Genomic DNA, 14950 nt, shown 5'->3' with positions numbered 1-14950 from the left:
TTAAAAGTATTAACTGCTCCTTAAGTTTATGTTTCATACTTTATTTCTACACAGCGTAATGACTGTAAAGACTCATGGGATCACTTTAAAATCAATATTGGAAAAAACATGCTTATTTGAATTCTGGGTGAGGAATACAAACCCTTTTTGACACCAGGGTCCAGCACAATGCAAAAAGATTTTTTGCCCTTGGAAGGTTTTCCAATTCTCAACTGTAAGTTCCACCAACCCAAAAGTCTTCTCTGAAATTGGTCTTTTGGATATGAAAGAGAAAAACTGCCTCCTTAACATAGTTATTTGGAAGCAGGCTTATTGCACAGAGTATACCAAGAAGTGAGTTTTAGTCTACTGAAGCTAATTTCTGTACGTGTCTCATGCAGTCCGTGGAGAAAGATAGGTCCTTCTGGAAACAGTTCCCAAGCTCCTGTTCTGAGTAACTTCACGTAGGAAATTCATATCCTCTATGGACTGTAGAAGAAACCTATGGAGATTAATTTCATTGAGCTCGTTTGATTTTTTAAATCTCCCACTGAATTTCCTGCTCCTCCAGGTGTTTTTCTTTCTCACCTGTTATCTTAACATCTTCTTCAACTTAAAGTCCTGGAGTTGTAGTCAGCTTTTTAAGATAGTCAATGTATTCCCACTTGCTTGGTAAGTCAGTAGCCCCTGACTTCATGGCAACAGAGGAGCTGAAGCTGCTTGTGATTTCCACTCTCCTCGGCAGCTGACAATAGATGTTGTTGGAGAAATTTTGAACACAGTTCTTGCCAGTTCATCTGGAAGGCACCTCTGTTCATGATAGCATTTTTTCCATAACCAGTAATAGCATAGTTGTTGGTGACAATGATGAATATGAGAAAAGCTACAGTAGTCTTACCAGTCAAGACTGTATACAGCATGGGAGGTGTCTGCAACTTTGCTGCCTGCAATAGCAAGTCAATGGAAAACACTTCATATGCTTCCTTTTTTCCTTTTTCTTATGAAAAGACACCGACTTTTACTTATTTTTCACACAACACAGATGAATTAAAATACATTTCCTCACCATTATGGCAACTACAAATTTTAAATGGGGGAAATTGCCTTCAGATAGAAAACACAAGCCAGTACAACACATTTGTACAGATTTGTACTTGAATGGTCCATTGCTATCTTATCTTTCCTATTGGAATTATTTTAGAAAATCAGCTGTGATCTCTGATGTGATAAAGTGGCTATCGTGTTAGACAATCCCTACAATGGGTGACATTTCTTCAATTTTATTCTGACACACAAAACTTACTACAGTCTAAATATGTTTTGAAACTGTACATTTATTTGAAGGAAAGCTTTTCTTCTAAACAGCTGTTTTACTGGTTGTCGAGCTGGGACATTCAGATTCCTTGAGATGTACGTTCTTTAACTAATCACCAGAATTGTAAATCAATAATCAGATTAGGAGCTTCTTACAGAAAGCAAGGGATTTGCTCTCCCTGACTGACAGCAGTCATGTAGTTCATAATTAGGATTAGTCCTTTCAGGAGACTGAAGATTACAATGATATGTACACTATCACATTTTTTTTCTCCTTAGGTATCTCTTCCAGCTCTTTATTCCAATTTGGGCGGTATGGTATAACTTATGTGTCTGTTCCCCAGATCACCGGACAAACCAAAGAGAGCATGATGTTTGCTTTTTAAATTGATAGAATTTGGCATTTTGAAAGAAGCTCCCAGCAGGATGGCCTCCCCTGCTGAAATGTCAGTAGCCATCCCTCCTCATTATCCAAATGGCCTTTTTGATGAATGGCAGCAGCAGTCTTTCCTTGTTAGAGCTAGTTAGCTGAATGCTCATCACTATTGTTTTAGCATAATTATCTTCAGGGTTAGGTGGAGGCCAGACTGTTCCCCATTAATGCTACAATACTGAAGTTGATTTTTGTTCACAACTGTTAGCACCAAGGCATGAAAACAGATTGCAAATAATGAAAAAAATGATGCATCACTAAGTCACACAGTTTTTTTCTTCCTTTTTAGTTGGTATCACTTTAATAATTCTTTGAAGTGTGTAAACCTATAGTAATGTCAAATCAAATGTTATTAATCTGTTGAGTGGGAAGGAATGAATATATTTTCAGGAATGTTTGTATCTCCTTGACTTGATTAAACTAAACATAATCTCCTGATGCTATTGCATGTCTGAGAAGGGAGAGAGAAAAGGAAAGAGGTGGGTACACTTTGCTGGTTAAGAAATATGAAGTGATTGTGTTGCTTGAAGTTATAACAATGGAAAGGTTTTGCTACTTTGAGGCATTAATGCAAATAAAGGTTGTGGGAGGGGGGAGAAACCTCTGTGCTAATCTCTTGATGAGATAACATGCTACATGCCCCAGTGCTGTAAGGCCTCAGTCCCCCATCACAGGCTGCATGGCTGTTACGTAAACTATTTGGATTATGAAACTGCGATCTGATTGCAATTCACTCACAAGGAAAGGAGCCTCACAGGGTCTATTCAAATTTTCAGAAAAAGCACCTGTTTGTGGTGTTCCAGTATCCTATTACGTTTCCCATGTAAGCTTGCCAGATCAGCTGTGGAAGGGAGAGGTCCCCAGGTACTGGATTTCCAGGGGAAGCAGGGAGAAAGCCGGGCAGGGGGAAAGGTGGGTGTCCAAGCAGTTGGATCTACTCATGTATGATACGTAGTGAGGTGGGGTGAAGTGGGTTTTTTTGGTTGTTCTTTTCTTTTAACACAAGGAATTGAGATCTTTTTTTCTAGCTATTGATTTCAGCCTACAGGCTGTGGTGTCTACAGGTGGCTACAGGTAGCTGTCCTAACACGGGGCTGCAGTTTTCTGTACGTGAACAAGAGGAAACACTCCTCAACAGAAGCTTGTTCCTTTCGGTTTCCATTTGCCCTCACACCCCTGTCAGACCCCAGAGATTTGACCTGAACAAATGCAATACTTCTCTCCTTTCTGTACTACTTCCCCTTCTCACATCTGGCCAGCCTAAGGTTTTGGGCTGACTACGTCCAAGTGAAGTGTGTTGTTACTGTTGTTCTCTGCTTCAGTGAGTAAGACAGGCACACAAAGTGCACGTGGGCTGTAAGTAGTGTTGTGAAATACAGTCTCTTTCGTGTGGAAGTGAGCAGGAGACAGAGCCTGCCTGAGCAGAGCAAGTGTCCCCACTCCAGCGAGACTGCAAGCAGCGGGGACCAGAGAGGGCTGAGATGTTCGTGAAGCGCTGCCAGTACTGACCAAAGTATTGGAAACATACAGCAGGGTGAGAAACTCGTTCCAGCAATTTGCAGGACAGCCTCCACCTACTTTAAATGCTTTTTTTTCTTTACATGATTTAAATAAATATTTTTAGATTTAGTAGGAAGTTATGCATTATTCAAATGACAGTTCTGAGGCAATTTATTCAGATGTAAAAAGCACTTTAAATTGATTTTGAAACTAGCAGCAGCAGAGAAGAAAAAAGGTGGGTGGGACCACAAACTGGCTTATAAAATATTTACACAAATAATTGTATATTTCATATCTTGATAGACTTATATTTTGTGATCCCCAAAGTACTAATGGTCATTAGTTATTCTTGACACTGACTTTAATTAAGCAAGGCTACAGTTCATAAACATGGTAACAAGTTGCTCATTGGGAAAAATTTTCATTATCATCATTAAAAACCAAACCAAACCAAACCAAACCATTGTATTAGCTGAAAAAGAAAGAAAGAAAATAAATGAATATTCTGTGTTGTTATTTTTCAAGCTATAATCTAAGAGTATTTAAAGTTGAATTGTAATCCAGTGAGGGTATTGTGTACCTTGCATTACTGATAAATTATGTTGCAGTCATTGTCACTGAGGAAAAACTTTTGTTATTTAGTTCTGTCATGCTGTATGCATTTTTCCCAGCCATTTATATTAGGAACAGATTTTGTGTGCCACATAAGTGAACCTGGCTCTAATCTGCAACTGATTTACTGCTCTTGCCTGCAGGGCCATCATCTGTGTTCTTAGCAGAACTAGTGGACATACCAGCTTTGACATACTGTGCAGGAAGTTTTTTTCACAAAAATCAGGCTTGCCAAACCCTGAGGTCATCAGTCAAACAGAGTCACATTGACCGAGTAAAAGCTGAGTAGTTCTTGAGGTCTGGCCCACTATTTAACATCAGATTACAAGCTTCACTCATTTAATAAAAATTTAAAGGATGGCCTCAAGCTCAGAGAGCCATTGTGTACATGCCTGTCTTTAAGCATGTGTGAAGTCCTGTTGATTTGAATATGAGTACTTCCTGCAGCAGTAGGCAATGGGAAGTTTGGGAAAAGTATGTGTAACATCAAATGTTCTCCTCTTTGGTCTTGATCTCCTTGTGAGATCTGAGTACAGTAGTGTTTTTCTTCTAAGATCTCAAGATCATACAAAGCCACTGTTCCTGTCACAATAAATATACTTAACTGAAAGCAGAGTACTGATTCAAAGGCTAGCATTGCTTGTCACAATTATCTTCTGGGTGCACTGAAATTTTGCTGGATGGAGTCCTGAAATGGTCATGTATGTGAGCACCATAAGCTCACACCAGGAGTCTCAGGCTCTGTGTGTTATAGCTCAGACACCAGGCTTGAACCTCTTGGAAAACTTGACTAATTGCTACCACAAAACCTGTGTGTAAGGGACTGAAAATTAAGCATTCAGAAAAAGGAGGCACTGGACAGGAGAAAAATAGAAAGTAGCTATTTAGGCAAAAAATTCTTTAAGCAAAAATAATTTTCATGTTTATTATAAAGGATATGCAACAAAAATTCCCACCAGTGTTCTTATGCCTCTTCTACCTTACTCTGCTTTTAATGATGTAAAATTCCCACAAGGAATACAAGTAGGAAACTGAGGGAGAAAATAAACAATGATCTTGAGGTTTTGTGTTGTTGCTTTCACTATAGTATCTGAACGCCTCTTATGTAAAATAGGCTTGTTTGGGAATCACAGATTTTCCAGGGTGCTTCATAATTGCTAAAAGGAAATTTGACAAGAACTTAAGTCAAGGTTGGAGGCTTGGGAAGAATGTGTTTTTATTTAGAAATAAAGGAAAGTGACATTCATATTTGTAAAGGATAGAATTGAGAGTTGCAAGTGTTTATGGATGTTTTTTTTTTCCGCCCCACTAATTTCTTAATATTATAGTGCATGGGAGAAGAATTGGTTTTGTCACAATGCCATAAAGGTCATTTGATATTTATTCTTATTTTGAGTATATTATTATGGCCATTTAGATGTGGTAAAATAACTGAATGTCAAGTAACTGCACCCTTCTAAAAGTATTTGCCTGGTGTATATATTCTTTCTAAAGTTTTCTAGTATAATGATGATCTGTACTATTTCAAGAGATTTTCTAAAAATACAGCTCATAGTTGCTTCAATGTGTCTATGATTTCACTCCCAAAGCTGTTAATTCCAACAGATTGCATGTCTATGTAGGCAGTTGCAGTTGTATGCTTTGCCTTTAAAAGAAAAGGAAGCTGAAATCAAGTCTGTGCTGTGTAGCATTTGGTTGTGTATATTTAGATAAAACGACATTGGACCATTTTTGACGCAGTATTTCAGACACTAAATGGTTTAGTCTTTTTCTTTCCTCTCTAGAACAGAATTTGATACCTGGCTTTCTCCCAAAACTAAGAGCATTATAATGTGGGAACTCAACCTGTTAAACTTGGGAGGGAGTGGATAATTGTTGTTGTAGGTGTTCACATACCAAGACATTTATATTTACTCCTGTTTGTTTTCAGCAAGCCTTGCCTCAGCAAATTTGACGTCTCTCCATTTAGCCCACATCTCCATTGTTTACAGACTAATTCTGGAATTCAGCAGTTGTGAGGGTCACCCTGCACATAGAGCCCTACAGTGTGTTTCTCTCAGGAATGTCTCCTTCAAGTAGAATAGGAATTGTTGTTCTTTGCCTGGTATATAATTTCCTGAAGAAGTCCCAGTTGTTTGCCTTCATATGGTATCTCTACAGAGCAGTGAAGCAAGTGTAACACACTGAGGCCAGGCAGCTAAACTCCTGTCAGACCCAGTGTGTGAAGAAGTGGTAGCTGAAAAATCATTCTCTCTTTAGGTTGCTAGCACTTAAAGTGCATCAGGGAGACCCCTGAGACTGAAAAATAAGTCATTCTTTCTTCAGTTCCTGGTTGCTGTGAATCAAGCTTGATTGGGCGTATGTCAGCAATAAAGAGATGTAACAGTTAAATAAAACACTTCTTTTGATAGCACTTTGGATCAGTTTTAAACTGCACACAATGGGCATTTGGGGGTAATGTCATCAGGCATTATTTTTTAGAAAATCTCATATTTAAACTATACGTTTAAACTGCCTGTTTGCAGGCTGTACCCAGAAACTAAAATTCAGCCTGTATGTTTTTAGCTTTCCAATACTTTTTGAAGGATTTATCTATTTTCTTTAAATGTCCTATCCATCTGTAGTGTAAATGGAACCTCAGAAATGAGCACAAAGTGTGACCTCAGAATCCTGTGCAGACCCCTTATACAACCAAATGGCAGACAAGTTTTACTCCTCATGCAATTACACAGAAGAGAGATCCACACTCATGAACTCATTTGCATGATGGCAGACCAGATTTCAATGTAATTGGCTTATTCAAATCATATTAGCAGGAAATACAGACCAAAAAATGCAAAGAATGAAGACAGTTGCAGCCTTATCTAAAATCTCTTACACGTAGGTAGTCTGTTCTCTTTCTGAAAGTCTGTAAATCCTGGGAATCAGAACAAAAGCTAAAGGAAGTGGCATTAAAATAGGACCCCAAAGTTAGACATTGTAAATAGTATTGGATGCTCTTAAAGCTTCCAGTATGTGAAGGACACACACACTTTAATCCCACCTTTATGTATCCTATTTTTAGTAAAAGATAGAGGAATGCCCCCAGGTAAAATTTCCATATACAATATATGTATTTTAAGTAATTTTCACGGAGTTTCCTTTTGCAGGATGATGTCACAAGTACTTGCTTAAGATCTTGTGTATGAGAACGGATTCCCAAATGTCTGTATTTTGAAAGAGTGTTGTATAGCTTAACAAAGAATTACCCAGTACTCTCTAGCTTTGGTGGGGCAAGACAAGCACATTCACATTTAAAAAAGAACCTCCTACACAACTATTTCTACTCAAGACTTGTCATCTTGTACATGTGATATCATTTCATTGCTTTTGAAGCCTATTACTGACTTAATAACATCATGAAAGAGTAAAATTTTACCCAAAATAACTCTCAGTACTCAACAAATATCAACACCAGCGTGAAAGTCTCCAAGAAACTTTGTAAACAGGGTTGGTTTACAAACTGCTCTAAGCTTATCCATGTAAAACAGTTTTATCCAATTTCAACCATTTGAGATCTCACTATAAGCAGTTAATAAAAAGAAAAGTTCAAAGGAGGGAGGGGACATGACAGAAACAAAGAATAAGTTACACTATTTCCGTTCCCCCAAAATAAAATGAACCTACCAGAGTAAAGAAATTTAAAAAACAACAAAAACACAAAACAACAGAAAAAAACAAAACAAAAACAAAACAAAACAAAACAAAACAAACCCCAAACCACCCACCAACAATCAAGAAGCCTATATAAAGCAAAAATCTTGCAGAAAATGTAAGATATGATTTTTGAAGTTTTTGAGTCATTTGTCATTTTTGAGTCATTTGTCATTTTTGAGTTTTTGAAGTTTTGAGTCATAATAAACATGCCCATACAACTATATAAGATTTCTGGTGGACTTAATTCTGTTGGTCTCTAATTCCACAAACTGTCACCCAGCAAGAAGTCTTTACTGTGCACCCCCTCTCTGCTGTGTTAGCTAGGAGACTTGCTGGAGGAGGATATAAAACTACAAATGCTATAGAAGAGGACTCCCTCATGGTAGGTCCCTAGTCCCCTCTGCTCCTGACCTTTTCCTTTCTGTTTCTGCTCTGACTACAGCTTCTGTACATGATTCTGTTTCCTTTCTGATACCTTCATCTGAACTTCCCACATTTTTCTCTTCCTGTTCCCATCACTCAACTTTCTGCACAATGAATTTGACTCACTCATCCCTTCTCCAAGTCAGTCTCCAACACCCGTCCCTGTACCTGAATATCCTTCCCTTTCTTTTGATTGTATTTGAGGTTTCAATATTTGAGTCAAATGCTGCCCCCCTTCCAGATGGGGAAGGCAGAACACTGAAGGGAGAGAAGAAATGAGGTCCCAGAAGAAGCATCAAGAGTTTCCTAAGGCTAATTGCTGGCCGTGTTCTCCGCATTCATTTTAGTCCCTTATTTTCACAAAGACAGACTGTCCTGAGAGTTTTACTAGCAAGAAGCTATTGAGTTTGTATGAACTGAGACTTTCAAGAGATACAAAGTTGGGCACTTCTGAATATATTGCACAGATGTCAAAAGAGCAAAATGTGACTCTCTCAAGTTAAGTGTTTGCTTCTCTGCCTGGAGGTAAACTACTATTGATAGCTCCTTAGCAGGCAATAAATAGGGCAGCAACAAAAACATTATCTAACATTGGCTTCATTCTACCTGAATCCCACAGCTGCCTCTCCTTAGCTAAGCCTCAGATATTGTTTTACTGTCTAGGAGAAACCAGCAGCACTCTCTTTCTTGAATGTTACTGTGAGAAATAACGGGAATATTTTTGGTAAAATTTCCCATCACCAAAATATTCAGGATAAATACTCAAAATTTGGCAAGCTTATAAACAACTAAAAATGGGGCTTCATAACAGAAAGACTCAAGCTTGTCATTTATACAAGATGACAGTTCAATACATGGTATTGTTCTATTGCAGGAACCATAAGATAAATCTTAGCAGCTATTGTTTGAATGAGAAAATGAAGGAGAATGTGAAGGAAGTCCCCCTCTCATATACCTGCTCAGATTGCAGTCAGAATATCAGTGGTTTTATCTTAAGAACTTCAGGTGTAGCAGAATCTATGGTGCAGCCAATGAATTTTTTTCTGTGCCGTTTGGCTGTCCAGGGATCACAATGGGACAAGAACACAAATTAGAATTGGTTCTCTGTTTTTTCTGGCCTGAGCCTTAGGAGACCCCACCTGTCCGATGTTTTAGTGATGACTCAGCTGCAAAATATTTCTGTCTATAAAGAAAAAGATTTTGAAAATTAAAGCCTTTCCAATGAAATGAAAAGAGACATTAGAACCACAGCTTTCATCTTTGCTTGGGCTAAATCTTATTTTATCTGTTTCAAATGACTAACTACAAATTTGCATATTTATAAGCATTTTTTATCCTCCCCTAATTTTCTGTGTTTAAAATACCTGCTTCAAAAATTTCTTTTAAGATTTTGTTATCTTCTTGTGGCCATTATTGGCATGCACATAAATTTGAGTATGAGAACATTGTCACTATATACAGATCACAGAGGTCTTGAGGCTGGTCCCTTAATGGTCTCAGCAAAAAATCCATGGTGTCAAGTGATTCAGGAGACAGGTATGATCAATAATCTGTCAGCACAAAATTGAAGGCTATGGAAGGCTTGTTGAGGCCTAAATTTTAAAAATATAAATAATTTGTGTTGCACCAAAAGTGAGAGCAAGATGAAGAACAGTTTTTGGATGTTGTAGTTATTTAGTTACCTTTAGCAGAAATCAGTACATGAATTCTAGACTAGTACATGAATCTCTAGACTTAGAGAATAATAGGCATTATTCTCAAGAATAATGCCTATTCTTGCACCTGTGGATAAACTACTAAGGGAAGTGTCCTTTTCTTTCAGATGCTTTGTGACATTTAGAAGGCATTGCATTTTTACTGCAAATTTATTCATGGGGCTTCAATGATATTATAAGCCTTCTAATTGGTCATTGACATTTAAAGACTCATCATTACGGTCAATATTAGACATAATGTTTCATAAAATATTCCCTATTTACTATGAAAACAGTATTTAGAATTCTGTAAATATCTAGCCTATGTCTACACATTTTAAAGGTCTACCGTCTATACAATTTTGCCATTGAAATGGTAAAGTTTAGTCTAGATTATGATTATAAGTATGATTATAAGTATGATTAATTCTAGCAGAAAATAAGAACCTTGAAAGTTCAGCCATTGCAAACTTTCAACATGGCAACAAAGTGCCATAACCTCATTACTCTTCAACTGAAGTTGTTGGGTCTTTCAACATATCTTAATATAGGAGGAGCAATTCAGACATCCAAATTCCCTGAGATCAGATATAGACATTCTTGAGAGTGGTATCTTTTCTTTTACTCATGGGATGTTAGCCCTGGGGAGAACTAGGGAGCCACGGAGTGTTTGTCTTCATAGGATGTGAAATCTAAGGCAGGGTGGGGAGTGGGGAAAGGCATGTATGGGAGGACTCAGACATGATACAAGGTGGAAACTAAAAAAGACAAGATGTTTGTGAAAGTAGTTCAGAGGGTTTTTGCCATGTGAGGAAATTCCACTGGTTTGGAGTGGATTACTTAGCAGAGTGAGGAAATATTTTGGAAGGGGACATATAACAAAGTACCTGATTTACCTTTGATCTTGAAAACTACATCTGTCTGTTTTCTCGTTTCTCCATCTATTGTTTGTAGCTCCCACTGGTTTTGTCAGGTCTGCTAATAGACATGTAAGCTCCTAAGGGCCTGGAATGTGTTTGCCTGTGTGTTTCCCAGGGGGCAGCCTGAGCACTACTCATAAATAATACATTTGTGTAGTCTGCACACTGTTGTCTGACCCAACGTTAAGTTCTCTTTTTCAGAAGAGAATCACTAAAGACATGTGCACATACATGCTAAATTCTCTTCCCTGAGAAATATGAGAAGACCCCTTTCATGCGCGGTGGACTCGTAGTCACCTCAGCTGTCGGTAAATAGTCAGAATTCTGGCTGGAGCACCAACCGGCCACGCCAGCATTCCAGCACCCAGCCTGAGCGCCTCCACTTCGAAATTAGGCCTTTGCAATACTGGGCAGCTGCTGCTTTTCAAAAGTATGAACAAAACTTAGTCAACAAGGCAAAAAAGCTATACAAACAATTTAAAAAATGAGTCTGAAAACCAAGTGTGTAATACGCTTTAGCCTAGCCAGGAGTGATGCAGAACCTCACAAAAAGAGACAATAAAAGAAGTAAATGATAATAGAAAATGCTGCTGAAATAGATACAGATACAGATTAAAAATATTGTGTGCAACTTCAAATATATAAAACTGTGTGCCATTTTTTCTGTATGTTAAAATGCAAATAGAAGGAACCCTGGTCTTCCAAAATACATATAATTACCCACATTACAGATGAATTAGAGATTATACGTTCTAGCTTCATTTAAGTGAGAATCACTTGATCCTCTTCTTGAGTCATTTACAAAGATCTAGCTTTGGATGACTCCAGATTCAGTCTGGCACCCTGAACAACACTGAAAGTTTTGCATGATTAGCTCAAATCAGGTAATTTGTCTAGCATACAAATGAGACTTCAGAAACCCATGGGTGTGCCTGAAAACTGGCATACATGAGTCAGGAAGATCCAGATTTTTCAACATGATTCCAAGCGCCGGGTTATGGAGAGGGAAGAGCACTCAGAAAGCAGATTGCTTTAGCTTCATTGTCTTAAAATGTTTTTGCTGCAACATATTATTGGCAGCCAGATTTGTGTTGGTGGAGCACTGTCCTTTTCCTTTTCTTTCATTACAGCACTGTAGGTCAAATCCTTTAAAGGAAGTGGGGAAGAAAAAAAAATTATAAAAAGAATGCTAGGAACTAGCAAAGGAAGAAACGAAATATACAGGGAAGGACCTTTAGTTTCGGTTTCTCCCTATGACCAAACAATTTCTCTTTCTGTGCCCCATAAAGGAACCAGCTTTGAAAATAAAAAGCTCTTCTGTGCTCCGCAAATTTTAATGTAGATTATGAAAACAGATGAGGTGTGCTTTTCCATATGCACAGAGGAGAAGACATCTCTGGACCCTCTGGTTATACATGTACTTCAAATGACTGTGTGGAGTATCAAAAGTGAATGTTTGATCCTTTCATGATCTAATATGCATTATTTTGCAATTTATTAAATAAAGACAAAGCAAAGACCCAAACCCCTTATTATACCAAATGGATACATGGTTGGTGCTTTAAAGACGCAGCAATCTGTATGTTGTCTCCCAGACATCATAGTTAAGAACCACTTCTTCTTGTACCTGCCTTTGAAAAGCCTCCTACGGGAGCTTCATTGGGTGGGAAATCACAGAATTAGGCTTACCCTTTCCAGGTTACTCCTTAAGCACCAGAAGGAAGCTCTGTCTGGAAAGGTATCAGAAGGATGACCTTGAAGGTAACTATGTACACTGTGATCCAGGCTGAGATTCCCCCTTACAGGGGAAGTTCCCTCTACGTCGTAGACTAGTTGACATGACACTGTGATCCAGGCTGAGATTCCCCCTTATAGGGGAAGTTCCCTCTACGTCATAGACCAGTTGACATAAACATATGTTAATTGCTATTTATATAATTCTAGAGAATGGTATATACTAAAAAAAGATAATTTAATTAAAGTAAATAGGTTAATACTGTCAAAGTTACTATCCAGTTTAAATTAATTGAACTTTCATGCCTAAATAGGAATTGTTCAGAGAATTAAAGAAGCGGCAATCCGACTCAGATAGCAGTTATGACCACAAAATGTCAAGGAGGATTAGTGAAGCTGTAAAGGAACAGCGACAGTAAATTTGGTCTTTTAGGCTGGTCAAGTAAACAAGATAAAGGTCATTTAGAGGCATAGTGCAGAGATCATATTTTTGAATAACAAAAACTATCTGTAACTTGGAAAACATACTCAGAAAACTTATAAGAACAGAAGTAATCCTTGATTTTACTCTAGGCAGTACAGGGGCACAGTTCTAGATGTAGCTTTTAGAGAACCATTCTGACATAGTGACTATAAAGTGTAAAATTGATTCTCTACGTTGGATGAAAGGATCGATATAAAAAATGCATATAGTATTGTTTACCATCAAAAAAAGAGAATTATCTTAAAATGAGAGGACTAATAACAAAGACATTATAAGTAGCAGCTAAAAGGATGAAACTAGCTAAACTAGCTAAAAGGACTGCTAGCAGTTGACACATCAGTGGTTAGTGTCCATGTATATCCCTGGCTGAAAAAAACCCACAAACCCACCAAAATGTAAAGAAACAAACACAAAAATTGGCGGACTTTAACAGCTAACTAACACATGCTTCTAAAAAGAGGAACATTGATTAGAAATTATGGATTGTGTCAGTATTAAGAAAGTAATGAACAAAGAAGAAACATTTGCAAATTAGACGTAAAATCTTAGGAGGCCAGGCTGAAATTATTTTGACAAGCAACTTGCTGAACTAAAACTAACCAATGAAAAATTTCCTTATGAATGGAGGACAAATAAACTAGAGTTTTTCAATCTAGTAAAAAGATGGGTGAGGCTAGAAAATGAAAGAATGGGTAGAATCATAGAATTGTTCGGGGTGGAAAAGGCCTTTGAGACCTTTGAGATCATCAGGTCTGACCATTAATCTAGCACTGCCAAGTCCACCACCAAACCATGTCACTAAACACCATGTCTACATGTCTTTTAAATACAAACTCAACCACTTCCCTGGGCAGCTTGTTCCAATGCTTGACAACCCCTTTGGTGAAGGAAATTTTTCCTAATATCTAATTCAAACTTCCTCTGGTGCAACTTGAGGCCATTTCTTCTTGTCCTATCATCTGTTACATGGGAGAAGAGAACAATGCCCACCTCTCTACAACTTCCTTTCAGGCAGTTGTAGAGAGTGATAAGGTCTTCCGTCAGCCTCCTTTTCTCTAGACTGAACAACCCCAGTTCTCTCAGTTGCTTCTCATAAGACTTGTGTTCTAGACCCCTCACCAGCTTTGTTGCCCTTCTCTGGATGTGCTCCAGCACCTCAATGTCTTTCTTGTAGTGAGGGGCACAAAACTGAACACAATATTCAAGGTGGGGCCTCACCAGTGCCAAATACAGGGGGACTATCACTTCCCTACTCCTGCTGGCCACACTATTTCTGATACAAACCAGGATGCTATCAGCCTTCTTGGCCACCTGGACACACTGCTGGCTCATGTTAAGCCTGCTGTTGACCAACATCCCCAAGTCCTTTTCCGCCAAGCAGCCTTCCAGCCATTCTTCCGCAGGTGCAGGACTAGGCACATGACCTTGTTGAACATCATGCCATTGGCCTTGGCCCATCAATCCAGCCTGTCCATATCCATCTCTAGAACCTTTCTACCTTCAAGCAGATCAACACTCCTGCCCAACTTGGTGTTGTCTGCAAACTTACTGTGGGTGCACTTGATCCTCTTATCCAGATCATTGATAAAGATATTAAACAGAACTAGGTCCAGTACTGAAGCCTGGGGAACACCACTTGTGACTGGTTGCCAACTGGATTTAACTCTATTAGGAGTAGGAAACAGGCATTCACCATTTTCCCCTCCATATTAAGTGTATCAAATAATATCATCAAGTTGGAAATTTTAATACAAAGAAAAGGTTTTTTTCATCCAATTCATAATGAAATTATTTATTTTCTTGCCACAAGTTGCTGAGGAATTTGGAAAACAATTTGACAAATTCAACAGGTCCACTGGTGTCGATTGAAAGTGATCTTAACCCATTGCTGGTTGAATTGTAAAAGGAATAGACTCCTTCTGTGTACTTGTTCTGTTTTGCATATGTTTTTCTTTACTATCATTGGCTTACCTTAGATACAGAATCCTGTACTAAACAACTCTGCGGTTTGAGCCAGTACAACTGTTCTTGAGGTCTTATGTTGAAAATATACAGCAAGGAGTAAAATAAAAATATCTTTCTTTCTGAATTGCTGTGATAAATTTTGTTCTTTTTTTTAAACAGAAAAAGATTGAACCCCCCAAATGGAGTTGATATTTAT

Source organism: Calidris pugnax, unplaced genomic scaffold (assembly GCF_001431845.1).
Source record: "Calidris pugnax isolate Ruff unplaced genomic scaffold, ASM143184v1 scaffold44, whole genome shotgun sequence".
Taxonomy (NCBI): Eukaryota; Metazoa; Chordata; class Aves; order Charadriiformes; family Scolopacidae; genus Calidris; species Calidris pugnax.
The sequence above is the reverse complement of the archived record's forward strand: the minus strand, read 5'-3'. Positions refer to the sequence as shown.